The sequence below is a fragment of the Mytilus californianus genome, unplaced genomic scaffold (assembly GCF_021869535.1).
Source record: "Mytilus californianus isolate M0D057914Y unplaced genomic scaffold, xbMytCali1.0.p SCAF_3, whole genome shotgun sequence".
In the NCBI taxonomy this organism is placed as follows: Eukaryota; Metazoa; Mollusca; class Bivalvia; order Mytilida; family Mytilidae; genus Mytilus; species Mytilus californianus.
The window spans coordinates 52,325,193-52,337,806 of NW_026262679.1; positions in this window are offsets into that span (position 1 = coordinate 52,325,193).

Genomic DNA, 12,614 nt, shown 5'->3' on the forward strand with positions numbered 1-12,614 from the left:
TTTCACTACGGGTGCCACATATGGAGCAGGATCTGCTTACCCTTCCGGAGCACCTGTTTTTGGTGGGGTTCGTGTTGCTCAGTCTTTAGTTTTCTATGTTGTGTTTTGTGTACTTATTGTTTGTCTGTTGGTCTTTTTTTTTAGCCATGGCGTTGTCAGTTTATTTTCGACTTATGAGTTTGAATGTCCCTTTGGTATCTTTCGCCTCCCTTTTACTTATGAAGGGAAATAAATTCGTTAAAGCAATGGCATGTTTGTCTTAATTGAAGAAATCCAATCGCTTAAATGCTGCAACAAATCTTGAAAGAAGTTAGCTGGTACTTATTTTTTTACCCAAACTTTACTTCGTTGCTCTAAAGGGTCATTACAAATAAAATAGTAAACGATGTATATACATGTACCGAAATGTATCAATGTTATCAGGCCGAAGACTGAAACCTTGATAAGGATTTGCATCTAAGAATTTAGTTTTAGCAGGTTCAGGAATAAACTTCCCCCAAATGCTGGGCATAGCTAAAGGTTGGTCTAACTAGTTAAACGGATGTATCACTGGACTGTCAACAGTGGGGTTGCGAGTTCCCACACCTATTAGGTGCGATTTCGACACCAGTCTTAATTGACTAAGACTATAAATCATTCACTTATTAATAAAAGAGAATGGATATACTTAGTACAGCTATCCTGTTTTAGAACGGATATTTTTCATTGTGCAAAAAGGGCTGGTTATGATAGGTAAAAGTTACCTGAAACTGATAAATTAAAAATGTTGGTGTTTTAACTTTGAACTGTTTGTAATCTTTTGTAGACGTTCTCTGTTATAGACAGTCGGCATCCTATAGGAACAAACGTCACACCCTCTTTTTTCCAACTCATGGGTTAAATGAGGTGTATATTATAGAATTGTAGTCACCCTTGGACTTCTCCAGTCAATTAAACCCATGTCCGTTTGGCTGTGAGGGATGTATAGATACGCAGAAACGTCCAGTCTAAGTGCGGAAGTTAAATCGTATGCCTCGTGTATGGAAAGTGCCACGCGCTCTGTGTTAAAAAAAACCTTTGAACAACTCGTTGATGGAGTTGTCGTTGATCTGATGCAAGGCTAAACTTTTTACCATTACCAACACTTCCATTTCCCGGAGGTAGTTGAAATGCCCGCCCTTCATTACGGTTGATCGACCTTGTAGCAACTTTAATTTGTTGTTGACCTGAATATACATGAAATATTTGCCACTATACGTAAGAATTAAGATTTCAAATATGAATTTCTCAAGAAGAATGAAAAGAAGTTATTACTTTCTTTTTAATTAACGTTCCAATTTACAAATGAATCATTTCACTGAGTATTTCAATGATTTTTGCTATTAAAATCGCTTCTATCCCATTTAAATTCAAATAAAGGATGCCTCAAATACACGTAAGGCCGCTTTCATTCTTCAATTAACAACTGGAAATTGATAGTGAGGGACGGTGGAGAAATAATAAATTGTATTATTTATTTATATGTAAGAGCGATCATTCAAGCTACATCGCTCAGTTGTTCCTCTATCTGATGCTTTTGTTTCCTTTTATGATGTTGTTGGATAAGATGATAGAAATTTACAAGGGAAATTTAATCAAGTGTTTTATCAGTTCTAAAAAACACCACTTGGTTCACAAAGGGAACTTTTTTCTGGTAAGTCTTGGTTCCAAATCAACACTGCAACTACCAATGGCATAACAGAAAAATAATCTCGACTATTGAAGTTGTTTTTTTTTTGGTTCTAATATGAAAGGCTTTTAACCATTTGAGTGGAAATTGTGATATTGTAATATGTTTTTAATTAATATTTATGACTTCATTCTTTAGCAGTTTAATGTTTACAATATTTCAGTTTCTCAACTAACTGGAGATATTTGACTCGTCCGTTTGACACCATTGCCTGAGTGAATATGATGACGAATGATGACGTGTTTAGCCCGCCATCGCATCTAGTCACACCCCATTTGAAGTTCAAGCAATTCCGATTGTTTTTGCTTGCACGATTGTCTGTTAAGACTTGGTATTTCAAATAGCTTCGACATACTGTGTTCATTTAAAACCATGGTAACTTTCTGAACATCACCCTCGGGGACGTGATATGATATGAAAAAGCCACTTGAAAATATATGCATCTTCAAAATGATATTCTAATCCACCGCTCAATCGATAAATGATAAAACGGAAATATCCAACTGTACGTCATCAGAAAAAACTCTTTCCCAATATGAAATGATAAATCACCAAACTTCCTTATCAATCTCATGTTTGTCCCAAATAAGTGTAACTTAAAGAATCTTTGTGAGCACGCTCATTTACCCCACGCCTGCATATTGTCACTGGGCAAACAAAATCTCACTTTACAAGTACTATTAACACTACCAAAGGCTTACCTTCACATCTTAATCCTTAATTGAATGGCAGCATGTTGGGAATATGGAACAGGGATTACTCTAGCATCATATACTTTGTCCTTTAGTTTATATATATATATAGTCAATATAGGAGCCAGATATATGAGTTGATGAATACACAACTTGACAGAAATCTTTTGTAGCCAATGCTTTTATTAATAAGTTATTTGATTCTTTCAAAATATTGATATTTAGGTCACCCATAATCGAAGTAGGAAGATAGCAGATAGAGTAATCCCTGTTCCATATTCCCAACATGCTGCCATTCAATTAAGGATAAAGATGTGAAGGTAAGCCTTTGGTAGTGTTAATACTATTTTGTCAATAACTTGTAGTAAGTTTCTACTGAAGTCTTTAAGAGCAACCAATGGAGGTCTATATATACACATTAAGTACCAGAACTGACAGTGAATGATCCCTTTCTGCCTTGAAAAGTTCGTTATCAAGTCCTTGGTTCTGATCATGTAATAGCTGTAATGCCCATTGCATTGAAGTGTAAGAACAAACACCTCCATAAGAAAGTTTTCTGCTATGTATCTGATAACTGTTGTAACATGATTCTCTGTCAACTCTTAGAATGATGAATGAATCCATCATCAGAGAGGAATCAGAGTGTATAAGTTATTCAATATTTCTGCCGGTAGGGGACACTGTATTGAATATTCAATACCTTCAGAATTACACACAATCTTAATTTTCTGTAAGGAGTTAGCTTTTTGTTCATGTAAAATTGCAAGATCAAACAGAAACTATAGCTGTGTTTTTTTGTATATTTTTTGTTTCCTAATTTTGCATGACTTGTTTAATGTGCACCCTTACAATAGTGCATCCTTTTCATGTATATTTACTTATGACTATTTATTCAGTAAAACAAGTTTGTTTCACCGTGTTACTGTTTTTGTTAAGATAATTCCAATATTTAGCGGACATGACGGTTTGAGTTACTGTTCTTTCTCCACACAGTGACACTTTTTGTGTATACATGTATATCAACGAAATATTAAACAAACAAACTATCCAAGTATATGCACATGTATTAGATAATTACATGTATAAATGAAAAGGTAATTATCAAGGAAAAGAATTCATAAAAAATAAACTCTGATGCATGATTAACAATACCATATATCTGATCTAATTTGGATTGACGCAAAAAGATAAAACTGATATTTCTATATTCACCATTTTCATGAAAATGTTGGGTATTACAAAATCGGAGGACTGACCCACCTGTCATTTATCTGAATATTTGGTTTTTATTTGACTAAACCATAATTATCTCCAGAGACGTTTTCATTAACTTGTTGGGAGCTTTCATACAGGATGAATGCTGACACAAAGTAAAAGCGATAACAGCAAAGTTTTAATGTAACTACAAGTAAGGGATTAGAGAAAAGAACTAGAAAACTGCTCACAACGGGCATCTGTGTAGTGTATGGGTTCCTATAAAGTGCGAAACGAAATAGAAATCAACGAAAAAAAAAATAAACGTAAAAGGATTCAACGAAACGAAACGAAACGAAAAGAAATAAAATAAAATTGTTAAAAAGGCTGAACGAAATAATATAAATCAAAATGTAGCGTAACGAAATATTGTAATCATGTACATACATGTATGCACTAAAAATAAAAGTCCAATTATCGGTCAAAATACGGACCATATTTTTTTTTTAACATCCTGTCGATACTTAAATTTTTGCACTAAGCATGGTCATGCTTTCTCAGTCGGACTGTTTATGACGTCTTTAGACTAAATCCGTTGGTTATGTACTGATTGATATTTTAGGATATGAAAACATAAGTTATTCGTAAGTTGTAACGCGTTGAACTTGCAATTAGTAATTTATAACTGCAAGTACGGTAACCTATAGTTACTAACATCCACATCATTTGATTTCTGGTGGATAGCTGTCTCACTGGAAATCTTGTTATTTCTTGTTATTTTTATATTGAGGTTCATCTTTTTAGTTTGGAAAAGTTGGACAAAAATCTAACTCCAAATATCAGCACTTTTGATTCTGGATATAATCTTTTGAACTTAAAAAGCTTTTGTGAAACTATTTACAAGCTCAATCCGATGTGATAGATGTGTTGAAGTTCCAAAAATACTAACTTGAGGTCTAATCAAATGTGAAGCATGCATGAAAAACTCGACAGTGTGACACTACATGACCTGCCAACCCAGTCCTTCACGTTGTTGTTAATGATTTCTACTAGTTTATTACAGAAGTGACCTTCAAAATGTTGTTGGTCAGTTACTTCTTTGATAAGGTGTCATATGAATTTTTCAGACTCGATTGCCACAACCATGTGTGGAATGTAGAGATACAATACAGTCCTAAGAGGTTTTTCAGATCTTCTACGTGACTATTAAACTCCCATGTTGTCTCGCTATCAATAAGACCTTTTCGTACAATGTGGAATCAACATTCGTGCCTAAGATGTCGGAAAATAATGCTTTTTATTTGGTGATATTGTCTTCATTTAAATTAGTTTGTATGTGAAGGACGGATGGAGTCTGCAAATGAATGTACAGAAAAAAAAACAGACAAAACGCTTGCTTGAGAGAGACCTTAAAATAGTATTGTAATCGTCCAGGATAAGACTGTAAAAGGACATTGCATGGCATCAAAACCTGGAAATTTGGTGGCTGATTTACTTTTTGTGAACTTCAGGTGTTTCAACTGAAAATGAATATATCTCTTTACGTGCGGTTAAATCAGATTCAGTACCTGAAGGGTCATGTGTTTTTAAATGTCAGGGTTTCTATCAATCAAATTTAATCGATTACAGCAAAAATTGTTATGTAATCATCGATTACTTTTCGATTACATTTCGATTACTTTAGTAAAATAGTTTAATGAAATATAACCTAGTGTAAATGAAAATATACAACTGCATTTTTGCTTCAGTCTATGTATAAATATGACTTGAGAGTTCTATCAAATGCCTTATTCAGATCTGTTGTCTCAAGCTGCATTATATTCAACCAGATCTAACAAATTTTACTGTATTTATAGCTTTTGAAATAATTTAAATAACTTTTAATGTTTGTCAATACATTAAGACCTTTTATATTAAAACTAAGAAATCAGATTAAAATAGAATAGATAAACATTTGATTCATCATAATGTTACGATATACAGATTAAGATGGATTACAAAATCCTATTGACAATGAAAAAATGCATTGAAATTCTTGTTCAGTAATTGATACATGTATCCAATTTGACACTAAAATATGTATTGTGTATGATTTTGAATAGAGAATAAAGAATTCTCAACTGCAATCTTGTCTTTACTAATTAGATTATCAAGGACTTCTAATCAATGCGATGCAGATTTTTTTTTATTTCAATTATGTCTTAGTATATATGCATGGAAGTATTATATTGACAGGAACTTCCATGATATATGTAAGAGAATGATAATTCCTTTCTTCCTGATTAAGTACGAGCGTTAGCGAGTACTTATCATGAAGTAAGGGATTATCATTCTCTTACAAACTTAGAATATTGAAAAGTGCTCAAGGATCAAATGATCTCTTGATTGGTTGTATTCATGAATTAGTTTCATTGTCAATGCAATGTTTATAATTGATGCATGACTTCCTTTTTCGGCATTTCATTTATGGATTAGTTTTAGTGATGAAAGGACGTTCTTATGATTTGGGAAATATTTAAAAAAAAGATGCGTTGTAGACATTAGGTGACACAACAGTACAAAGAAAATGTAGGAATATGTTTCTTGATTGTGAGTATGACTGTAAATCATGTAATATTTTAGTGAGGAATTATCCTTTTTTAATTTACAGTTTAAATCAAGAAATGCATTTGAGTTACAACTAATTTTATTCCACAGCCAATATTTTGGTCCGGCTTTTTAAATCAAATACCATTTCATTGTGTCAGGGGAATGTTCAAATAAAATGCCTTTAAAAGTTTTAAATATACTCAAAACTTAAATTAAATTCCTGTTTTTTTTTTCATTTCATCGGAATATTGGAAATAACTATTCTTCCCAACCGCTGGGCCAGTAATCAGAGTTTTGGAAAGCTAAAGATTTAGGTTATTTTTTGATAATGGTTAATTTTTTAGTAATTTGAAGTTATTAATATTTTCACAATAACATTAAAGGTACCAATTTTACTGCACCAGTAAACTTCAACTTATTTTTATATTTTGTTTGTTTCACATTTCAAATTTTAGACAGTTTCAATCACGGCAAGATATTTATCACCACTCACTCATGTTGATGAAAACAAAAATTTCAAGAACTTTTAAGATATTTCGGAACCTTGGTAAGAGCTTCCATCTAGAAAACAACTGTCAACATAACATTGAGAAACTATGCTTTATATGCTGTTTTTTTTCTGTAAAGTACTGAATTTTCATTATAAATATATGTTGAGCAACATAAATGTGTTTTATCTTTTTATAATTTTGTAGCATGTAATGGACAGTAATCGAAAGGTAATGTAATAACTTCTGATAAAGTAATCAATTGCAATCGATTACATACAAAAATTAGAGTAATCAATATTAATCGATTACACATAAATCCTTCCTAAGGCTATTTTCGTCACTATTTTCAATGTAGTCTTTTTATTGGCGAAATTCCAACTGTAAATATGTCTGATTTACCCTACAGAATAAACATTTGAAATAAGATTCTAACCATCAACATCAGTTTGATATAAGATAAATGAAATTCAAACAGATTTTTTGCTGTCAGAAATTATAGATTTGAGAGTAATTTTTAAAAGCAGATGCAGTTAAATTAAGTCTATACAATAATTTTCTAGAAGGTACTAACTAGATATCGTTACTTTTGTTTTGACAGAAGTCCAATATCATGATTTCACGTGGAAAAAGGGTAATATTAGGGTTGTTACTATTGAAGTACTTCAATACTATCTTTATTATCCGATATTTCGAATTCTTGTTTCTCAAAAACAAGCATTTAGACTTATACTTACTTTGCCGTATTTTTTACGTACACCTTTGTATTATAGTCAAAATCTTCCGATTATGGAATTATTTTCATTCCTTTTCCTAAAAGCAAAATCCTAAAACAAAAGCAGTCTAACCAATACATCGATTCCATCCGAAAAATCCTATTTATCGATGAAAGTTATGTAACAATGTAATATATATGCATAGATTTTTGCATGGTATGTATGCTTCGGGTATGAAATTCATGACAGCAACCATTAAACATCGGATTTATTCAATGTTTATTATTATCAAATAATCCAGGTTTTAATATCATTGTTTCCTAGTTAAAATTATGGGAGTAGACTATTCAGACCGACCAGACATATCATAAATATTTACTTAAATTGAAACACAACCTTTTACATCTCTGAAATTTATTGCAATGCAAATTCTAGGCTCTTAGAACTAACATAATTTTACAATAAAATGGATTGTATTTTGCTGTGGCAATACATTTTATTTCAAAATTGATTTACTGTTTAATTATTTTCATTGAAATTTATATTTCCAAACATGTTTAATAAGGAATTATCAATGACTTTGAAACAATAGTCCAACATTTATTGTTGAAAGGAGGTCGTAAAACGTCTGTACTTGATATGCATACTTTATTTTACAGTAATTCCAGACATGTATTTATTCTTGTGATATAAAACGTAAAATAACAAAAATACCGAACTCCAAGGTAAATTCAAAACGGAAAGTCCTTTATCAAATGGCAAAATCAAAAGCTCAAACACATCAAACGAATGAAAAACAAATTTCTCCAAAGCAAACCTTTCTAAATCTTCTCCGATTATAAATTAAGAAATTATTTACAAACTAAGGTTTCAACTCCCTCAGGCAAAGTTGGCCATAGATTGATTTGGTTATTATCTTATATCGGTCATATAGCTCTTCAACTGTTTCGGATCGTATACATCCATGGCTTCCGTGTGCTTTTAACGTTTCTGATGAAGTAAATCCAGATCTAGAAAAGTGCTTCGAAAACATTAATTGTAAAAACGTTGTTTTCATTCTTTTAGGTGTCCATCCTTTTATTTTCACGTTAAATACATACTTATTGTTGATATAAGTTCTATGCGTACTACTTCGCTGGAAGTTTCCTTTCGTTCTTTTTTTTTGTTAATCAAAACGGGCATGCTCTTTTTTTGCACTTATCTAACAGACTTTTGGTGTATCCCTTGGTTGTCTAAAAGAGAGACGAAAGATACCAGAGGGACAGTCAAATTATAGATCGAAAACAAACTGACAACGCCATGGCCAAAAATAAAAAGACAGACAGACAAATAATAGTACAGATGACACAGCATAGAAAAATGAAGACTAAGCAACACGAACCCAACCAAAAACTGGGGGTGATCTCAGGTGCTCCGGAAGGGTAAGTAGATCCTGCTCCACATGTGGCAACCGTCGTGTTGTTTATGTAATTACAAATCCGGTACATACTCTTATTCGGTAGGTCACATTCGTGAAAGGGGAAGGGTATTGTAGTTACGACATAAGGAACATATCCGATATCATCTGTGAAGCAGTTATTCCATAACGGTCAACCAACTCGTGATGGCGTCCGTAAAATTTACTAAGGGATGATTTCAACTTCACCATTTGGAACTCTTGGTTCAATAGCTTCCTTGTGAGCAGCAATCCTCTATCAAGGAAATCATGATAGGAAATACAAGCCCGGGAATATCGTATCAATTGGGAGATATATACTCCGTATGCAGGCGCTGCTGGAATGTTTCTACATAGAAATGGAAAGTTCATAATTGGGAAGCTGAAATCATCTCTTTTGTCGTAAAGTTTTGTTTTCAACCGACCCTCATTGTCAATTTCTAGATGTAAGTCAAGATATGAGGCAGACTTAACTGTATCTGTAGTATTCTTTATCTCTAGTTCGATGGGATAGATTCGTTCAACATAGTCACCAAATTTTGTATTATTTAGTGAGAGAACATCATCTACTAGTATATAGCGGAACGTAAAGTTAAAGGATATTGCTAACTTCTTATCTTTCTTCCTAAGAAGTTCTTGTATGAAGTCAGCCTCATAATAATAAAGGAACAAGTCGGCAAGAAGAGGGGCACAATTGAATTCCGACAGTTTGTTGAAAACCACGTCCTCCAAACGTAACAAATATGTTGTCAATCAAGAAATCAAGCATCTTGATAATGTCAGTTTCAGAGAATTTTTTGTTTGAATCAGAGTGATTCTTTACAAAGTAGGATTTATCCCTCCCCAAGACAAGATACTTGTATCTATGTTCGCCATTCTTTTTAGTGAAACAAAGTAATACCAACTCTTTCAATTTGTCTTTTAGTTTGGAATGGGGAATACTAGTGTAATGTGTAGAAAAGTCAAATGTTTTAATACTATTGCAAGATGAGAGAGTCTTAGATTATATGTACTCTAAAAGATCTTTGGAATTTTTTAGTATCCACATCTGATTCACGCCACCTCTAGAATAGGCAGTTTCACAATAACTTTGGAGCCCAGCTTTGATTGCTGATAACTTAGATGTTAATAATTTAGAGAGAGGTTTCGTGGAGCGCTTGGAAGACCCAGCAATATACCGTTGTTTGTAAGGACACTTATGTAGTTTAGGTATCCAATACAGTGATGGAAGATACAGTTCGTCATCTTTGGTTGAAATTCCAAAGGAACATAGAACAGACCTATGATTATCCAGGATTTCCTCTTTGGTAAGTGTCGTGAGGGTATATGTTGAGTTTCCAAGTGAATTGTCAATACCTAATTCATTTATCAAGCAGTTTATGTAATGATATTTACACACAAAAACGATGTTGTTTGGGGCTTTATCTGCGGGGACAACAACATATTTGTCATGGAGGTAGGACAATTATTTTGCAACATTTGAGTCTTTAGAAATTGACGTAGCGCGGGTATTGATAGACCCATTTAGGTTCTTAATTCGGATTTGTATCAACGACCTCACAGCCTCAATCCATTCGGAAAGAGTATCTACGTCTTCTTTCTCGTGTTTAGCCCATTGCCTGGCAAAATCCTCGACTGAATCCATCAGTATTTTGAAGTTGTATTTCCAATTGATGGATTTAGGCTCACGATATTTCGGACCTTATTTATTAGGATAACAAATTTCGCAGGGAAGTGTTATTGACAATGTTGAGGTCTCCGATAATAACGTGGCCAGCCGGATTATATGTGAATTGGGAACTAGCACAGGTGCATTCAGGAGGTTTAGACTTGAAGTCGTCAATGTTGAGATCCTGCAAAATGTGTTTGTAATTGAAAATTTTAGTTGCAATTGGTTTGGTATAGGTATAAGAAATTATTGGTACAGACTGATCATTAAAAAAGGAGGTATTTTCGACTGAACTAATTTATGATGAAGGATATTGCCTAAGTTGACGCCATCGAGACCTTTGTTGGCAAAGGAAAGTTTAAGAAAAGATCTTTTCTCTTTTTCATCTTTTCCAATGCAAACTGGTTTGAAAAGTCTGTGACTTGCAATATCCGAAATGATAGCTGTAAGTTTGTATTGGTTTGAATGAGGGTTTGTAACAGTGGTTTCCAAACATAAATTGAACAGAGAATGGAGTTTTGAAAGGGGTAATGAATAAAGTTTCGTGCGAATGTGATGAATACCTAACGGCTTTTGTATAAATGGCAGCAAGTCATTATTATTAACAATGAAATTATTGGACAAAATATGGTAGTATTTGTTAGATAGCTGTGCCCGTTATAGTCTATTCCTTTTTTGTGATATTATGCAACACATGTGTATAAAATTCACATATATAGAGATATGTATCTATAAATTAGAATCCTTAAAAAAAGAGACCGTCTTTGGTGAGTTATGAAATATGAGCTTTTGTTCTTTTGTCTTAAAGGTCTCACGTTAAATTAATCTCGATTTCGAAAATGAACACAACATTTTGGAAAAGTTGATATGACGACAGAGTACATAAAAAAATTAGAATTATTCGGAAATCATGATTCACGCAGTGCATTACGCCAGTGTGAGTCTGTTAAGCATTTTCTGATGGTTTAAAGAAAACAAATGAATGCTTACACGATACGTAGAGTCAAAAAGTACAACAAATAGATTTCTTCCTTTTATTGTTTTTAACATGCGCTGGTCAGAGATCATATACTGCTTGATGATAAATATGAATGAATTAAAGTTAATTTGATATAACCTGGCTTGATGCATATCGTAGGTATGTATGCATATTTTGACCAAAGTAAGGTTTCCTAGGCTGAGTCAGCAAAGTGAAAATATAAGTGATAAGCATTCTGATTAAGGATCCATGGGTTTGTAGTTGCATTATCTAGTTACTTCAATGTTTTAATTGTTATACCACTGCAGGCGATCGGAGCTTGTGTAATTGGCTTGAAATTGAAAGCATTAATGATGAATGTATATATAAAATTAATCCAAAATTACAGTGTCAGGTAATTACTTAAATTGACGATCGTTTTATAAAATCAAATTCTCTCAAACTCGTAAAATAACACATAAAAGGACGAATAATATCATTTCGAGTAAGAGCCTTTAAAACGGATTTTGCTCAATCTATGAACGTTTTATAGGTTAAATCAATTGAGATTGCCCGCTTTCTCTGTTATAGACAGTCGGCATCCTATAGGAACAAACGTCACACCCTCTTTTTTGAACTTATGGGTTAAATGAGGTATAGAATTGTAGTCACCCTTGGACTTCTCCAGGCAATTAAACCCATGTCCGTTTGGCTGTGAGGGATGTATAGATACGCAGAAACGTCCAGTCTAAGTGCGGAAGTTAAATCGTATGCCTCGTGTATGGAAAGTGCCACGCTCTCTGTGTTAAAATAAACCTTTGAACAACTCGTTGATGGAGTTGTCGTTGATCTGATGCAAGGCTTAACTTTTTACCTTTACCAACACCTCAATTTTCCGGAGGCAGTTGAAATGCCCGCCCTTCATTACGGTTGATCGACCTTGTAGCAACTTTAATTTGTATTTGACCTGGATATACATGAAATATTTGCCACTATACGTCAAGAAAACAACAACCAATCAATTAATCTTTAACTCGTAAGAATTAAGATTTCAAATATGAATTTCTCAAGAAGATTGAAAATAAGTTATTACTTTCTTTTTAATTAACGTTCCAATTTACAAATGAATCATTTCACTGAGTGTTTCAATGATTTTTGCCATTAA